This window comes from Bubalus bubalis, chromosome 2, assembly GCF_019923935.1.
Source record: "Bubalus bubalis isolate 160015118507 breed Murrah chromosome 2, NDDB_SH_1, whole genome shotgun sequence".
NCBI lineage: Eukaryota > Metazoa > Chordata > Mammalia > Artiodactyla > Bovidae > Bubalus > Bubalus bubalis.
The window spans coordinates 99,745,409-99,764,207 of NC_059158.1; the positions used below are offsets into that span (position 1 = coordinate 99,745,409).

General features: G+C 45.0%; 1 long non-coding RNA gene across 3 annotated transcripts in view; it reads right to left on the reverse strand.

Moving 5' to 3' along the window:
• Positions 1–3,404: 3,404 nt before the first annotated feature.
• Positions 3,405–18,799, reverse strand: part of LOC123331504 — a 30,071-nt gene continuing 14,676 nt past the window's right edge. For all 3 annotated transcript variants that reach the window (XR_006548148.2, XR_006548146.2, XR_006548147.2), the window contains one exon: positions 3,405–3,824. This is a non-coding gene — a long non-coding RNA (uncharacterized LOC123331504). The remainder of the gene's footprint in view (positions 3,825–18,799) is intronic.

An 18,799-nucleotide genomic window follows, 5' to 3' on the forward strand; every position in this document is an offset into this window, starting at 1 on the left:
TCAGTTTCTCTGATTATAGACTCAAGTGTTATTGACTGCAGTGGTCTCATTAAGTACCTTGCACACAGCTGATGTCAACAATTATTTGCTAAGTGGATGAATGAATTGTGGGTCTTCTACTATGTAATCACCTGCTTCAAACACATCATGAAAAGAGGTGGGATAGAATTATCAATCAATAAATAAAGTCTTAGGGCTCTGGGATAAGTTGAATTTCTTCAGATCTCAGTGTCTTGATCTTCTTAGATAAAAGGTGGGATGATGCTGATCTCTAAGAACTTACCTTTGAACAAATGGAAAAAAAAATGTTGGTCATATATGAGACAATTGGAAATTTGAACACGTGATAATTTGATGATTTGAAGGAATTACTAATATTTAAGTGAGATCGTGATGATGTGGTTTGGTTTTAAAAAGTACTTTTGTCTTTTAAAGATGCAAACTAAAACAATTTTGGATCAAGTTATATGATGTTCAGGATTTGCTTCATAATGAATTGAAGCAGGAAAACAGGAAGGAAAATAGATGAAAGGACCTTGAGTTGATCCTTGTTAAGGCTTGGCAATGCACACATGGAAATTTGCTACACTGTTCTGTCTACTTTTTATGTTTGAAAATTTCCATAATGAATGATTTTTTAAAACTCACAACTCTCTTTTCCTGCAGCCCCTGTACTGCTCATTCCAGTCAGAGCTTGTGGTGGACCCTGGTAATTTCTCACCAACATCTCTTGCTCTCTGGCTCTTTCCTAAATCACCAATTCAGGACTTTTCTGGATAAGAATTCCAGGACTTCCCAGTAGTTAAGTATCTGTCCTTCAATGCAGGTGACACAGGTTCAACCCCTGGTTCAGGAAGATCCCACATGCCATGGAACAACTAAGCCCATGTGCCACAATTACTGAAGCCTGCACACTTAAAGCCCATGCTCCACAAGAGAAGTCATTGCAATAAGAAGCCCACGCATCGCAACGAAGAGGAGCCCTTGCTCGGGGCAACTAGAGAAAGCCCATGTGCAGCACTGAAGACCCAGTACAGCCTAAATAAATAAAATTATATAATTAGAAAAGAACAACCAATTCCATCCAGGTGTCCCCTCTTACACACACAGCACCTGTGAACAAGGCAAAGTGACTGCGTTCCTACCTCCAGCCCTATTTGTCTCAAACCTCTGGAGAGGTTTGCTGGGGTTTCTGAGAAGGTTCCGCCCTTCTCTCCTGGGGAGCTGCTGGAAGCAGCACTTCTCTCCTGACAGAAGCTAAGAGGCAGCCTAAATGCCGTTAGCAGCCGTGCTGCATCCTAGAGGAAAGTCAGCCCTGGATGAAGCCAAGACATTCAACAGCAGAGCAGAGACATGGACCTGAGTCCGTGATACAGGTGCTGAGCTTCTGGATCAAACTTGAAGTCCATCTCTGTTTGTGCTCCCAATCATGTGATATAATAGCTTTACTTGTCGTTTGAGCAAATTTGACCTTTTTCAGCCAAGCATGTATATAACCAAGAGTAACCTAACAGATACAGTGCTCAGTGAACACTTGCCCTGACTATCACCAAATGAGGTCTCCACTAAAAGGAGGGAGCTCCACCCGCCAGTGACCACCACTGTTTGCAGTGCGGGAAGCAGACAGTGTAAGAAAAAAGAAAAGGGCAGCGGGTGGAGAGGTGTAGCAGAAGGAAATGGCATTGGAACAACCTGCACTGTTTTGAGCCCAGAGAGACAATTCTCTCTAATGTCAGACCATCCTGCTTTGAATGCCACTAACCGGAAGCTCCAGACACAAGATTCTTGCCATCAGCAGGAATGTTGTGCCCAGACCTTGTTGCTGTGAATTGTCTTCGGCATACAAAGGCCTCTATTCCTTGGCAGAACATTCACTGCAGAAATTATGCTGATCCATTTTTGTAATTGGCTTCCCTGGTGGCTCGTATGGTAAAGCATCTGCTTGCAATGCAGGAGACACAGGTTTGATCCCTGGGTCAGAAAGATCATCTGGAGAAGGAAATGGCGACCCACTCCAGTGTTCTTGCCTGGAGTATTCCATGGACAGAGGAGCCTGGCAGGCTACAGTCCATGGGGGTTGTAAATAGTCAGACATAACTTAGCGACTAAACAACAACAATTTTTATAATAAAGGGATGCTCAGAAAGGCCATTCTCAGAAACAGGTGGCCAGGGAGGGTCTGCAGCCTTTGGGAGGCTCTGGCTTTCTCCACACATTAGAGATGAAATTGTTGGTCTTCTCCCCCGTCCATAAGTCCCACACTTCTCATCCTTCTTAAGTGGACTTAAAATTCAAGTTGGCACCCTCGAATGGAGCATTTCTGCTTTTATGGGAGCTGGTGTGGAACATTTCAGGAAGCAATGAATACTTAACTGTGGAAAATGGCAGAGTACGGGTCATCTTGGATTCTCCTCTTGCCCATGCCTCCCTTTGCATGCAGCCAAGACCCAACTTTTTACCCAGTCACTCCTCAGTCTTTTGTTGAATCATTCTCCCCATTCTAGCTTCTCTGCCACTGGCCCTTTGCAAATCATCACCCTCTATCATCCAGATGATTTCAATAGCCCAATAGTCTCTTTGAATCAATTTCCACTGTTTCCAACTCCATTCTTCCCAAACAGCCAGAGAGATCCTTTGAAAATGCAAATCTGGGAATTCCTTGATGGTCCAGTGGTTAGTGCTTTCACTGCTGTGGGTGCAGGTTCAATCACTGGGCAAGGGACTAAGATCTCAAGCAACAAAATGCAAATTTGCCAGTGCGTTTTCTTACCCAGAACCTGTGGATTGCTTCCCACTGCCAACTACGTTCTTGCTGCCTTTGCCGACCTCCCTGCACACCTCCCTTGTTCCCTCTGCTCTAGAATTCTGGACAGCTTGAATTCCTTAAACACATCCCCTTTCTCACCTCAGGGCTTTCCATGTAAGCGGATTCCTCAGTTTGGAGCTGTCTGCTCTCCGCCCCCCCTTCATTTGTTCAAAGCTGACTCTTTGAGGGCTTAACTGCCAGTTTCTTGGGGAGAAGCTTTCTTACTCTCCCTCACCCCCAGCCGACCTCTGTCCCCTTTACCTGTGCCGACGATATCACTTCCTTCTCCTTCATAATAAGCACTTTTGCTTCCTATCTTTCTTGCCCTTTAAATTTAAGCTTAGGGAGGGTAGAGATTTTGCCCATGTTGCTCCACACTCCATCCCAAGCAGTTATCACAGAGTCTGGCCTACAGTCAACAATTAGTCAGTGAATATTGGTTGGCTGCCCGTCAGGTGTAGCCATGGCTGAGGCCTCCGAAAGTGTGGCCCCAATGACCCTGGTGACCCTACTTGGTCTCTTAAGCATCCCTGGAGCTTCACGTCTACCACGTTCCTGGACGGAGCATGGAAACACACAGAGGAAGATGAGTCAAGAGTCCAATTCAGAACCTGGAAGCAAGGCTGTTGCCTTTAGGAGAGAAAATGACTTATTAGAATTCAGGAAATTCCCCTCATAAGCAGACTTGTTTCTTACTGTTTGTTCTAACGTGTTTGGCATGACTCAAAGGTGCAGGCAGCAGACTTGAAACAGAAAGCAAAGGCAGAGAGGAGGAAAGGCTGGAGCCATTTCCTGTTCACCCGCGGCACGCACAGGCAGAGGGGTCCTTGTTCTCCTCCTGCTTCCTCGGTGATAAGTGGAAGCCTTTCAAGTCCTCAAGTCCGTGCTCTCTCCAGGGCTGTGGGCACGCATCCAGCAGGAGAAGCCACAGCTCCGATGTCCAGGGTGGCAGCCACTGAAGAGCCATGTGGGGAAGTGCTGGTTTCTCTCTCTGAGGCATCCGGAGGGGCTCAGCTTCCTGAAAGGGAAGGTGATGTGGGGTCACAGCCTTCCCCTGCCACACAAGGCTTTGGGGCTTCCGGGAGCCTCATCTTCACACTTCAGAATCCATCATGACCACTAGAAACTCACTGCCCTATGTCCCCTCTGGAAAAACCATGAGGTCGCCTTCTCCTGGAGTCAGATGTGGAATGGTTGAGACTGTCCTGTCTGGGATGGATCACTGATGGGGTGTAGGGGGAGTGAAGATAGGGGAGGGCCAAGAGAGCCCCAGGGCCGGTTCCTGGACACAGCCTGGCCTTCTCCAGGACAGCCAGCCTCAGGGATCCTCATATTGGAGCTGAGGAAGGCCGGAAGGTGACAAGGATGGGGACCCTTCATCAGAAGGTGCAGGAGTAGCGAGATTCAGCAGGCATGCAGCTGAGAGTTCTTCCCCTCCCTGAGGCTCACTGTCCTTGGGTGATGTGGGCTTGTGGGAGACCTGCAGAGAGACACTGTGGATTCCTGGCACGGGAGGCTCTGGATCCAAGAGGCACCATGTACAACTCCTGCACAGGGCTGAGCTCAGAACCCAGCCTCCCTTTCCTCCACCTCACTGCGCCGCCTTCAGAGAGGCTCCTCTAACACACAGGCCAACTCTGTGGGTTGTCAGCAAGAGAGCTGCGGGTGCCTCCCTGGGGCCCAAGCCAGAACTTTCACAACTTTTTTGCAAAAGGATCACTAACAAGAGTAACGCATGCCCCAGAGCAGCAGAGATGAAATTTCTTTTAAGTCCCTCATTCTATCTTAAAAATTCATGTGAATTTTTGTATCTGATTTCATAATATATTCATGCTTGTTTTAATATAAATACATCATTTTCTTCAAATATTCAAATAAACTGTATAGCTCTGTGAAGTTGCTAGGAGGAGGAGGCAGGGTGGGGAGGGGAAGATGCGAGGGCTTAACCCCCATATCTGAAACTCCATTTAATTTTCCCCATAACCATATGAGGTAGAGCCTTTTTTTTCCTGTAAAAGAATCAAAACAGTACGGCCTTTATAGAGCAGACTGTGAGCATCCCCCAAAACAGAATCCCTTAAAGGAAACCTGGTATAATAATTTATTATATAGTATCTGTGGCACCATCATGTCCACTGGCCTCGCCAGGTTGTTGACCATCCCTGGCCCCTGGACTCTGTGAGGTGTGTCTTGATCAAATGGTGACTTGCAGACATGGTTCTGACCCTTTTCATGGAAAGCAGTGGGCGCCTGCCCATATCCCATTCTGTTAATTAAATGTAAGCTTTGGCCTGAAATCAGCTGTCAGAATCAAGAGAGGAGACAGACGGAATCTGCCTTCTCAAGGCCTTTGCCTGATCTTTATTTTAGCTGCTGTTGAACCCGATGGGGAGTCATTGTCAGGTGGAGTCAAGAGCTGTCAGGCAGCTCAGGGATCCGCTGGCATAAAAAGCAGAGGTGATGGGCCTTGATTCAGAGCCTGGTGGGGAGGTAGGATGGAGTTGGGTGTTGGGGCATCTGTCCCTCTGCCCTGTAGATGAGGGGATGGGTTTAGAAAGAAGCTGCAGAGGGTCAGTGAGCTGCTTGCAGCAGGGACTTTGGAGAACCAGGTCCAGAGGACGAAGTACAACATGGGGTGGCCCATGTCTGCGGGGAATATAGGGGCTCAAAGGGAAGGTGGTGCCCCAAAAGATCAGGCCGAAAGGGTCATAAGTAGCTTCGTGGGCAATTGAGGGGCCAGGCAGAAGGTCCTGAAGGATGAGACTGTTTCTTCACACTGACAAGACTCCGGAAATACTGAGGGAGCCTTAAAGGGGATGCCTGGGAAGAGGCAATGGGCCAGTATAATTTAATGTTAACATTTAAGCAGCCTAATAAACACCCACATCCAGGGAAGGTATGGGGAAATTCAGTTTAGAGAAAATTTCCATCAACCAAGCATTTAATTACATGATTTTTTTTTTTTTTTTTTTGCTTATATAAGTTCCTAAAAACAAAAACAAAAAAACAAAATGGAATTTCTACATGGAATGAATTTGCCTCTTTCAAGTGGCAGCTCAGACAACAACATGGATGGATTTGGAGGGTATGGCACCCCACTCCAGTATTCTTGCCTGGAAAATCCCATGGATGGAGGAGTCTGGTAGGCTGCAGTCCATGGGGTCGCTAATAGTCGGACATGACTGAGTGACTTCACTTTCACTTTCATGCATTGGAGAAGGAAATGGCAACTCACTCCAGTGTTCTTGCCTGGAGAATCCCAGGGACGGGGGAGCCTGGTGGGCTGGCGTCTATGGGGTTGCACAGAGTCAGACACAATTGAAACGACTTAGCATAGCATGCTTAATAAAATAACTCAAAGACAAATACCATATGATATGACTTATATGTGGAATATAACAAAAAAGAAACAGGCTCACAGATCTAGAGAACAAAGTAGTGATTACCAGTGGGGAGAGGGAAGGGGGAAGACAAGGGAGGGGCTTAAGAGGTACAAACTACTATGTATAAAATAAATAAGCTACAGGGATATATTGTACAGCACAAGGAATAAAACCAATATTTTATAATAACTATAGATTATAACCTTTAAAAATCATGAAGCACTGTTACTGAAACTTATATTAGACTGTACATCAACTATACCTCCATAAAAAAATAAAGTGGGACCATAAAGCTTGCACACACGTTCCAAGACACTCAAGATATTTGCAGAAATTATCTTTGAGAACTGACTTCAGAACCATCCCATGAGTCATACTTTAGAGTCAGCTGGTTTGATCACCCAGCTTTGCCTTTGAGTAATTTTTGTTTGATTCCAAAGATAAAATTCTCTATCAAATAATCATGCTCTTTCACCAAGCTCATTTCTCTGGAGATGGCAAATTTCTTGACCCAGTGAGGCCTGTCTGGTCTGTCTTTGGCGACCTGAACCCTGACCAGGCACCTCAGAAATCCTTGATCAGTATTTAGTCGTGAGGCTGTTCACTCCATAGCTGTATTTCCATCTCTGTTTTGTCTTATCCACATTGCAGGCATCAAAACATTTGCCTTCTCTCCTTGGGTGGCTTTTGGTATCAAATAGTTAACGCTTACTCCAGAAAAGGAAGGGTTATTTAAATCTGCACCCACAAAAAACCCACAGTAGAAACAGTTTCTGGAATGAGCATCAATCGTTCAGCTTTTTCTGTTGGCTGACGTCACAGAGAACAGTCTGTCAACATTTCTCCCTGCACTGCTTTTCTTTTCAGGGGCATAGAATCAAGATGAAAAAGCACAGCTCTGGAAGCACACAGAACAGAGAGCCGGCACTCAAGGGATTGATTATATATTCACTTATTTATTACAATTTTTAAAAATGGCCCAACTGCTTCAGCTCACACAAGCTGGGCTGAAATATTTCACTTGATAGGATTCTCATCTGGTGGTTACAGAACTGACTGATTCAATGCTAACGCTTTTTTTTTTTTAACCCTAAAAGAAAAAAAGAAAAATTAAGTAAAAACTAATGTTTGTACCCGAAACTGGGATTCAAACATTCAAGTGTGTTCAGGGAACATCCTCTGCTTTGTTTCCCCTTCCTTGTGGGGGGAGAGCCATGGCAGCCACGTTCTTCCATGGTGCACGTGAGAACCACCTCCTCTAAAAGAAATTCCCCCATGTGATCTGAAGGCCCAGGCCCATTTGTCGCTTGTAAAATGCTCTCAGGTGATTCTGATGCTGACTCCTCCTTGAGAACACGTGATCTATATCCTTCTGACCCCTGCTGTTCTGTGGTTCCTCTCCAGTGATCATCATTATGCCTGCTGAGTTATATTTTGGACAAACGATGGACTAGTCCAAATCCAACTGTCCTACATAGAAGGAGAAATTTATTGGCTCATGTAACTCAAAAGTCCAAGGATAGGTTTGGCGCAAGACATTGCTTGATTTGGCTACTCAAATGGTGTCAGGATGAGGATTCTCTCATCTCTTGGCTTGACCCTCTCGTATTGTTTCTCTTCTCAGACTTCTCGTGGAGGCCAGATTGCAGCCAGCTGCTCTTGCCTTGAAACCTCCAAGTCCATCAGAAAGTTAGCCTGTGTTTCTCAGCTGTTTGGATGAAATTCTGTGATCTGATCCTCTCCTTGGTCTAAATGGGCTCCCAGGCACCCATCTCCTCTATACCAGGTACAGGTATGCCTCGATAGAACACAGAAGTCACTCTAGAAACTTAGAGCAGAGAGGGACTTAACTTCAGTAACAGGCTCTTAGAAGATTGTTGGATCATCTGAAGGAATGTTCTGCATTGAATCTTTAGAAGTGACTCACAGAATACAGCAGAAGTAACCTTCTGGAGCAAGATAGGGGGATAAGGAAGCCACTACGTGAATAGTTGAGTTCAAGACCACTCAACTGTCACTGAGTTCATGACCACTCAAGACTGTCATATCTGTGAATCAGGGATTGGAAGGCCAGGAGGCTGATGGCACCACTGCCATTGCCAACAACCTGCTTCTCAAACCCAAGACACGACTGATCAGATGTTGGACCACTGCTGCAGGAGAAACTGTCTCTGTGAGCATGTACGCCTGCAAAAAACTTGGAAGTCACCATCTCTTCTGTACTTCTGCCTTGCAAATCTAGTTTCAGTGAAAATTTTGCATTATACTTTGCTTTCAGGTCACTGCCTATAGAAGAAGCTTGAAAAAGTAGTTTTTAGCTGTATAGCCTCTGCAACACAGGGAAACGCACTGGGGGGCCTTGGAAATGACTCTGAGGGCCAGTGGCCAGTGCTCAACAGAAGGAGTGTGCGAAGCTTTCCTCAGCCAGGTCTTGAGTTGCACCCCCAGTTTCTGGGACTGGGGGAAGGGTCAAGTCCATCTGAAGCCTGGGGACTAAGAGTGGGATGAGGCTGGGTGTCCAGAGTAAAATCGGTTATAGAATAACCATTATATGATTACTACAAGGAGAGTTAAAAGATGCTGAATGGGACTTCCCTGTTGGCCCACTGGCTAAGACTCCATGCTCTGTGCTCCCCATGCAGGGGGCCCGGGTTTGATCCCTGGTCAAGGAACTGGATCCCACATGCCACAACTAAGACCTGGTGCAGCCAAATAAGTAAATATTAAAAAAAAAGATGCTGGGTGACAAAACCCCAAATATGTCCTTTGCAAGGTATATGATGCTTTATGGTTTACAGATAACTTCACCTGCACTATTCCACTTGATTCTCATAAAAGTCCCACGAGACAGAAGGTCAAATACCATGATCCCCATCTTGCAAATGAGGAAGCCCAGACTCTGAGGTTACCAACTCACCCAAGCTAATCCCATGCAGCTGGTGGGAGGCAGTGCTTCGATTCAGACCCCGACTCCCGGCTCAAATCCCATCCCTGTGTTCTGGAGCAGAATGTGCAAGAAACGTTTTTCTGAACCAGTTTCTGAGCCCTGGCCCTTGTGTTCAGAGCCTTGAGAGGGACGGCAGTCCCCCACTTTCTGGCAGCTCTGGCCAGACTGCTTAGGGAACTCTGCACAAGGCAAGGGAGGGAACTTGCACAAGTCTCCCTTCATTTGGTCTCTTTATGCGCAGAATGAAACAGTTTCACATTTGTTTAATGCTGAGTGTTCCAAGGTGCCACACTACCATTTGAAATACATGAATTTAGGGCATAGAGGGGCTCCTGTTTCTCCCAAACAGCAATATTTTTAGCATTAGCCATTCCCACGTAGATGCAAAAATCTTCTTTGATAATAGATCAAAGCAAATCCCTCCTCATAGCCTTCCTTGTGGGCTGTGAAATGACAGGGTTTGCATAAACCAGACTAGAGTGTGTGGAGCTGCTACCAGCATTACAAATGCAGCCTGGTGTCAGCACCCAGGAAGCCTCCACTGCAGGCTCAGCAAGAGCTTCCTGCCAGGGACCCTCAACCCTTGGAGACTCAGGCCACCAGAGGGACCGAGACCTCAAAACGGGACCACGCAGAGTCCCAGCAGCACCACATCTTAAGGGAGGGGACAGTGTGGGGCAGCAAGAATTTGGGGGCCCATTTTTGGGGAAGAAGAGGAACCACTTGTGTCTGCCCCCTGGAAGATCAGCCCTGCAGCCTCACACAGCTGCTGCCGGCAGACGGCTCCACTCTCTGGGCAGTGGGCCAGGACTGGATGATCCAGGAGGTTCTACCTTTGCACGTGTTTGGACGGGTCATCACACCCCTAGAATCCTCGCCGTCTGCCTTAGCTGGGTCTGCTGTAACAAATGACCACAGACTGGGTGGCTTAAATAACAAACATTTCTCACAGTTTTGGAAGCTAGGAAGTCTGAGATCAATGTGCTGGCGATTTCTGTTTCTGTTTCTTTTCCTGGTTTGCAGATAACCCTCTACTCATGTGCTCACATGCTGGAGAGCAGAGAAAGTTCTCTCTTCTTTTAAGGACACTAATCTCATCACAAGGGATCTACCCTCAGGACCTAGTCACCTTCCAATACCATCTTAATAGCATCACAATCACCTCTGAATATCATCACATTGGGAGTTAGGATTTCAACATGTGAATCTAAGGGACACAGACATTCAGTCTGTAGCAGCATCCTGCCATAGTGAAGGCCCGAGGTAGAAGCTGGCTGCCCCAGTGTCTTGCCCAGAAGGGGCCAAGTTGGGACAGTCTTTTTGTCATTCATATCAGGTCCCAGGGAAGCCTTTACGACATTTCACCGGTGAGCTGGTGGGTTCTTTTTTCTCTTATTGGTTCATCTGAACCAAGTTAAGTAAATAGTTACATTATGGGTTGAATTGTTTCTTATCCCCAATTTTTATGTTGACACCTTAATCCCCAGTATCATCTCATCCTTGGGCTTAATTGCCTCCACTTAGAACACTGCTTTGGAAACTTTTTCACCAAGTATCCCCACCTCTGAAGACACCATAACCTTGGTGATCTGACCCAGATCCCAGGGTCTCCCACAGAAGCATAACTTTCTGCCAAGCCTCCTCTGATAATAAAAATTCACATGGATTGCACATTCTACTCTGTAACACAGTTGGGTTCTCGCCTATATTTTGAGCCACTTGCATCTGAGTGGTACAGATGCTCTCTGAATATGTGTCACGTCTATGGTGGTTTCCGGTGCCTCTGGCACATCATTGTGTATGTCCAGGGTGTCTGTGTACCCCCAAGGGACCAGCCAAGGTTTAGGCCAGGATGCATAGAAAATATTTGAACTCCTACTCATAGGTATTTCAATTGTGTCATTTTAGTGGCTGTTCTACCCATATTATTAATGTTATAGTTTAGAAAGTAGTACATGTCAAATGCACATTGCAAGTGCCGTCAGACAGTTTTCACTAGGGGTTGGTACTTTCAGAAACACTGGGAGACTTAGCCAAGACTAGGAACTAGGTGTTCCTGCCCAGCCCAAGGTCTGGACCCCAGTCCCCCACTTTGGGGTGCCCATGCTCACAGTGGGAGAGCACTGTGAGCTGACTTTCCTTCTTTCCCTCCCTCCTCCCCTACCCTGCCCCCTTTCTCTCTCTCTCTGTTGGTTGTAGTCATAGCTGGTGAGAAAAGACATGGGGTACAAAGGGCATCCTTGGGCAGCTTTCTGGCTGACTAGTGGAGAATGCAAGGCCTGGCTTTCCTGATCCTTCCAGCTGTACTGCTCTCTATTTCTCAAGCAGGTAGCCAAGCCCTTATTCTTGGAGAGTCCACACCCTTTGCGAGGGTAAGGAAGAAGAGGAGACAAGCAGAGAGCAGTGCCTCCTAGGGAATCAGTCCACAGGGAAAACTAATTTGCTCCTTTTGACTTGAGGCGGGGGAGAGGAGGTCTGTGGGCTCTGCAGGCCCCTGTTCTCTGCCTTCTCCTGGTGGCAGCCAGGTGGACTCGACTTCCCAGAGGAGTGGCTTGTGACTCCTCACCCCAAGCAGGCTGCATGTCCTCCTGGTGCCTGGGACAAGGGACATCTCTCACAGGAATCTCATGCGTGTTGTGGAAAATGAGCCCCAGGCCAGAAGGGACTTAGAGAATCTGGAGTCCAACTCCCTATCAAAAAATGCAGAAACTGCAGCACTGAGAGGTTAAAATGATTTTCTTGAGGTCACATAGCTAGTTAATGGCAGTTTCTTCTGCTTTTTTAAGCAGTAGTTTGGTTTACAATAAATGTTGGAGAGGGTGTGGAGAAAAGGGAACTCTCCTATACTGGTGGTGGGAAGGTAAATTGGTGCAGCCACTGTGGAGAACAGTATGGAGGTTCTTTAAAAAACTAAAGATAGAGCCACCCTATGATCCAGCAACCCCACTCCTGGGCATACATCCGGAGAAAACCATAATTCTAAAAGACACATGCATCCCAGAGTTCCTTGCACCACTGTTTACAATGGCCAAGACATGGAAGCAACCTTGAGGTCCACTGACAGATAGATGGATAAAGAAGAGGTGGGATATATATAATGGAATATTACTCAGCCATTAAAAAGGAAGAAATAATGCCATTTGCAGAAACATGGATACATTTAGAGATTATCACACTAGTGAAGTAAGCCAAAGAGAGAAAGACAAGTATCATATGATATTGCATATATGCAAAATCTAAAAAAAAAAACAGTAAAAAACAAATGAACTTATTTACAAAATAGAAATAGAACAACAGACATAGAAAACAAACATATGGTTACCAAAAGGGAAGGGGTGGGGAGGGATAAATGAGGAGTTTGGGATTAGCATGTATGCATTCAGTTCAGTTCAGTTGCTCAGTCGTGTTCGACTCTTTGCGACCCCATGAACTGCACCACGCCAGGCCTCCTTATCCATCATCAACTCCCGGAGTTCACCCAAACCCATGTCCATTGAGTCGGTGATGCCATCCAACCATCTCATCCTCTGTCACCCGCTCCTCTTCCTGCCCTCAATCTTTGCCAGCATCAGGGTCTTTTCAAATGAGTCAGCTCTTCACACCAGGTGGCCAGAGTACTGGGAGTTTCAGCTTCAACATCAGTCTTTCCAATGAACACCCAGGACTGATCTCCTTTAGGATGGACTGGTTGGATCTCCTTGCAGTCCAAAGGACTCTCATGAGTCTTCTCCAACACCACAGTTCAAAAGCATCAATTCTTTGGCACTCAGCTTTCTTCACAGTCCAACTCTCACATCCATACATGACCACTGGAAAAACCATAGCCTGACTAGACGGACCTTTGTTGGCAAAGTAATGTCTCTGCTTTTTAATATGCTGTCTAGGTTGGTCATAACTTTCCTTCCAAGGAGTAAGCATCTTTTAATTTCATGGCTGCAGTCACTCTGCAGTGATTTTGGAGCCCAGAGAAATAAAGTCAGTGACTGTTTCCCCATCTATTTGCCATGAAGTCATGGGACCGGATGCCATGATCTTAGTTTTCTGAATGTTGAGCTTTAAGTCAACTTTGTCACTCTCCTCTTTCACTTCAATCAAGAAACTCTTTAGTTCCTCTTCACTTTCTGCCATAAGGGTGGTGTTATCTGCATATCTGAGGTTATTGATATTTCTCCCGGCAATCTTGATTCCAGCTTGTGCTTCTTCCAGCCCAGCGTTTCTCATGATGTACTCTGCATACAAGTTAAATAGGCAGGGTGACAAAATACAGCCTTGACGTACTCCTTTTCCTATTTGGAACCAGTCTGTTGTTCCATGTCCAGTTCTAACTGTTGCTTCCTGACCCACATACAGGTTTCTCAAGAGGCAGATCAGGTGGTCTGGTATTCCCATCTCTTGAAGAATTTTCCACAGTTTATTGTGATCCACACAAAGGCTTTGGCATAATCAATAAAGCAGAAATAGATGTTTTTCTGGAACTCTCTTGCTTTTTCCATGATCCAGCAGATGTTGGCAATTTGATCTCTGGTTCCTCTGCCTTTTCTAAAACCAGCTTGAACATCTGGAAGTTCATGGTTCATGTATTGCTGAAGCCTGGCTTGGAGAATTTTAAGCATTACTTTACTAGCATGTGAGATGAGTGCCATTGTACAGTAGCTTGAGCATTCTTTGGCATTGCCTTTCTTTGGGATTGGAATGAAAACTGACCTTTTCCAGTCCTGTGGCCACTGCTGAGTTTTCCAAATTTGCTGGCATATTGAGTGCAGCACTTTCACAGCATCATCTTTCAGGATTTGAAATAGCTCAACTGGAATTCCATCATCTCCACTAGCTTTGTTTGTAGTGATGCTTCCTAAGGCCCACTTGACTTCACATTCCAGGATGTCTGGCTCTGGTGAGTGATCACACCATCGTAATTATCTTGGTCATGAAGATCTTTTTTGTACCGTTCTTCTGTGTATTCTTGCCACCTCTTCTTAATATCTTCTGCTTCTGTTAGGTCCCCGCCATCTCTGTCCTTTATTGTAACATATGCATTATGATTATAAAACAGATAACCTGAAGGCAGGACAGGAACCTGGAGGTTTATTCAAGGATGGAGTCCCAGAGATGAAGACACCTGGACTGAGGATTTGGAGAACAGCAAGAGCATGCAGACAGTTCTCGGTAAGACATCAGCCTTTCTGCCCATCACCTGGGACATCTCAGTGAAGGTAACCCGCCTCTGACCTTTGGACTCCCTGCCTTCACTCTGGGGCTCCCTGCCAGATACTCCTGCCACATCTTTCTCTCACAGTCCTTTCACAACTCATTGTTGACAAACACTCATGAACCATCTGCTTTATGCAAGGCCCAGTGTTTTTCTGATAAAATGCAAATATATATATAAGACATAAGCTCCTCCAAGATCCTGAAATCCAGGGTGTGGATCAAACTTTAGATAACATATCAGAACCTGGAATTATGTCTGTCAAGCCTCCAGTGGCTTCTTCAAATGCCTTCTGAGCTTGTGAATGTCTGAAATCGCCCACCCTTTTCTGGCTCCGGCATCCCGTCTCTCCCAAGAAGCGGACTTTCACAACACTCAAGGGCCATCCTTTCAGCTCTTGCTGCTTTCTCTCCAGGGTCTTCTAGCCACTCTCTGGGCCAAGTATACCTATGGTAACCATGCGTGCATGCATGCTAAATCACTTCAGTATGTCCGATTCTTTGCAACCCCATGGACTGTAGCCTGCCAGGCTCCTCTGTCCATAGGACTCTCCAGGCAAGAATACTACAGTGGGTTGCCATGTCCTCCTCCAGGGGATCTTCTGGATTCAGGGATCAAACCCACATCTCCTGTGGCTTCTGCATTGCAGGCAGATTCTTTACCACTAGTGCCACCTGGGAAGCTCCTTGGTGACCATATTTCCTAAATAATAAAACCAAGAGAATTTCCTGGTGGTCCAGTGCAGGGGATGGGGAGAACCAACAAGGACCTATGGTATAGCACAGGGAACTACACTCAATTTTTTGTAATAACCTATAAGGGAAAGGAATCTGAAAAAAATTTATATGTATAACTGGATTATTGTGCTGTAAACCTGAAGCTAACATTATAAATCAACTATACGTCAATAAAAAAGATGAAAACAAAATACAGAATTGTATACTTTAAAAAATTAAATATAACACATTTTAATATTTTATAAATATTTTGTCATTTCAAATGATTGCCCTGTTTCACCCCTTTGATTTAAGCATGTTTAAGACCCAGAACTGGCTACATTTCTTTAAAGTATTCTCTCATATAAACTAATTCTTCCTTTTTATGAAGAGACTTTCTCTGTCTTGGCTTTCTCAGTACCTCCAGCACCCCTAGCTTGGATTACACAGTCACTCTCTTGGGTTACACAGTCACTGACTCCACCTGTTTAGTCACCTACAAGATGTCACCTGGAGGTCACATTTTCTCAACCACACATTTGGAGACTGTACCTAGGGGAGAGTTTTCCTCTCTCAAGCTGTTCATTCATTCCAATAACACAGCTGCTGCTCAGATGCCCCCTGATGCGCCCTTCAAAACTGCCTCAACCACTGTCTTTGGAGGAATTCCTGATGGTTCAGTGGTAAAGAATACTCCTGCAATGCAGGAGACCCAGGTCTGATCCTTGGGTCAGGAAGATCCCTTGGAGAAAGACATGGCAACTCACTCCAGTATTATTGCTTAGGATATCCCATGGACAGAGGAGCCTGATGGGTTTCAGTCCATGGTGGTCACAAAAGAGGTGGACATGACTTAGTGACTAAACAATGACAACTGTCTTTGGAGTAACTTTGATGACAGCAAGTCTGTATCATTCAGGAGGTTAATTTAGTTTTAAGAACTACATAACGTCATTTGGGCAAGCCTGGTGGATAGAGTGGGTAATTTAGCTAGGGGATAGTGCTTGGAGTCAAACATAAGAGGTGACTATGAAGCTATAGTCACCAGGACTTCCCTGGTGGCTCAGATGGTAAAGCATCTGCCTACAACGTGGGAGACCTGGGTTCGATCCCTGGGTCGGGAAGATCTTCTGGAGAAGGAAATGGCAACCCACTTCAGTACTCTTGCCTGGAAAATCCCATGGGTAGAGGAGCCTGGTAGGCTACAGTCCATGGGGTCGCAAAGAGTCGGACACGATTAAGCGACTTCACTTCACTATGAAGTTATAATATATTCCACCTTCACCCTATGGCTATGCAGGCTCTCTCAGAGATGTTCAGACCAGGGACATCATTGGAATATGTAGGAAAGTCCCAAGGGGCCAATTCAGATGGCACTGGGGGCTGCATTAACCATGCCATAGACACTGCTTGTCCCCTCAACTTCTCTTTAGGACCAGACTTACTCGTGGGCATATTGATGACTGACTGTGGGAGATATTCTAGTGTTATTTAGAGAAAATGACACTAGGAATGATTTTCCCTCTTACTCACTCACTTGTTCATTTACTCAACACATTATTTAACAAATATTTATAAAACATTATTCTGAGCCAGTCACTGTGCTACGTGGTAGGGATACAATGAAGAACAAGAAAAACTTGATCCATGTTCTCTCAGGATTATTTATGATCTGACAGGAAGACATAGTCATTGAACAGATAATACTGAGAAAAATCACAGAGTTAAATTTTTGAAAAATTCTAAAAGAAGCTTTTAGAATTCTAAAATTCTTAAAGAAGTTAATTCTAAAACAACTACTTTAAATATTCTTAATAATGAATTTAAAGTTTAAAAAGAATTCCTTTTAGTGAAGAGATATTCTTCTACTAAGTACAAACAAAACTTGAGAGGAAAGCATATTGGGATGTGACTAGTCATTAACACTTTAGTATGAATCTGTTACCACACTGTTCCCTAGATTACAGCAGGACCAGTCCTCTACTAGGGGTCATATGAACAAATGAGACCTAATTAAACTTAAAAGCTTTTGCACAGCAAAGGAAACCATAAACAAAATGAGAAAACAACCCATAGAATGGGAGAAAATATTTGTAAATGAAGCAACCAACAAGGAATTAATCTCCAAAATAGACAAACAGCTCATACAGCTCAATGACAACAACAGAAACTAGCAAACAACCCAATCAAAAAATGGGCAGAAGATCTAAATAGGCATTTCTCTAGAGTAGACATACAGATGGCCAAAAAGCACATGAAAAGATGCTCAACATAGCTAATAATTAGAGAAATGCAAATCAAAACTCAGTGAAGTATCACCTTATATTGGTCAGAAGGGCTATCATTAAAACTATACAAACAATAAATGCTAGAGAGGGTATGGAGAGAAGGGAACTCTCCTATACCATTGGTGGGAATGTAAACTGATACAGCCACTATGGAGAACAGTATGGAGGTCCTTAAAAAATTAAAAATAGAGCTATTCTATGATCCAGTAATCCAACTCCTGGACATATTATCTGGAGAAAACCATAATTCAAAAAGATCCATACACTCCAATGTTCATTGCAGCACTATTTACAATAGACAGGATAGGGAAGCAACATAAATGTCCATCAACAGAGGAGCGGATAAAGAAGATATGGTATGTATACACAATGGAATATTACTCAGCCATAAAAAGAAGGAAATAGTGCCATTAATAGCTACATGGCTGGACTTGAAGATTATCATACTAAGTAAGAAAGACACAGAAGAACAAATATTGTATGTTAGATGTTAGCTATGTGTGGAATCTAACAAAATGGTACAAATGAACTTGTTTACAAAACAAAGTTCCAGATGTAGAAAACAATTTTATAGTTACTGGGGGCAAAAGAGGGGGAGGGAAAAATTGGGAGATTGGGATTGACATATACACACTCCTGCTGCTGCTGCGGCTGCTAAGTCGCTTCAGTCGTGTCTGACTCTGTGCGACCCCATAGACGGCAGCCCACCAGGCTCCCCCGTCCCTGGGATTCTCCAGGCAAGAACACTGGAGTGGGTTGCCATTTCCTTCTCCAATGCATGAAAGTGAAAAGTGAAAGTGAAGTTGCTCAGTCGTGTCTGACTCTTCGTGACCCCATGGACTGCAGCCTACCAGGCTCCTCCACCCATGGGATTTTCCAGGCAAGAGTACTGGAGTGGGGTGCCATTGCCTTCTCCACATACACACTACTATATATATAGATAACTAATAAGGACCTACTGTATAGAGGTCCTTCTCAATACTCTAATGACCCTATATGGGAAAAGAATCTAAAAAAGAGTGAATATATGTGTATGTTTAACTGATTCCCTGTGCTGTACAGCAGAAAGTAGCACAACTCTGTAAAATAACTCTGTAAGTTTGCACTAGCAGCTATGTGAATTCTCAATTAGGAAGGGCTAAGCTGGAGCAATGGGCTCAGAGAGGAAGCAGTTGCAGGCGTGCAGGATGGGGTGATTGTGGTCTGACCTAAGACAGTGGCAGGATGAATGGAGATTCTATCTGGGGGTACAGTGGACCTTCTGGTTGCGGGGAGCTACACTTCACCGAGAGGGAAGAAGGTGGGTGAGGAGCCTGTCTAAAGGGCAGCTGGTGAGCACCCTAGAGCTGAGGTTCTGGTGGGAAAGAGGGACACAGAGATAAGCCCTAAATGGATCCAATGACAAGAAGGCTGGTGGCGAGCTTGGTGCACCGGTTTCAACACAGAGCTCCAT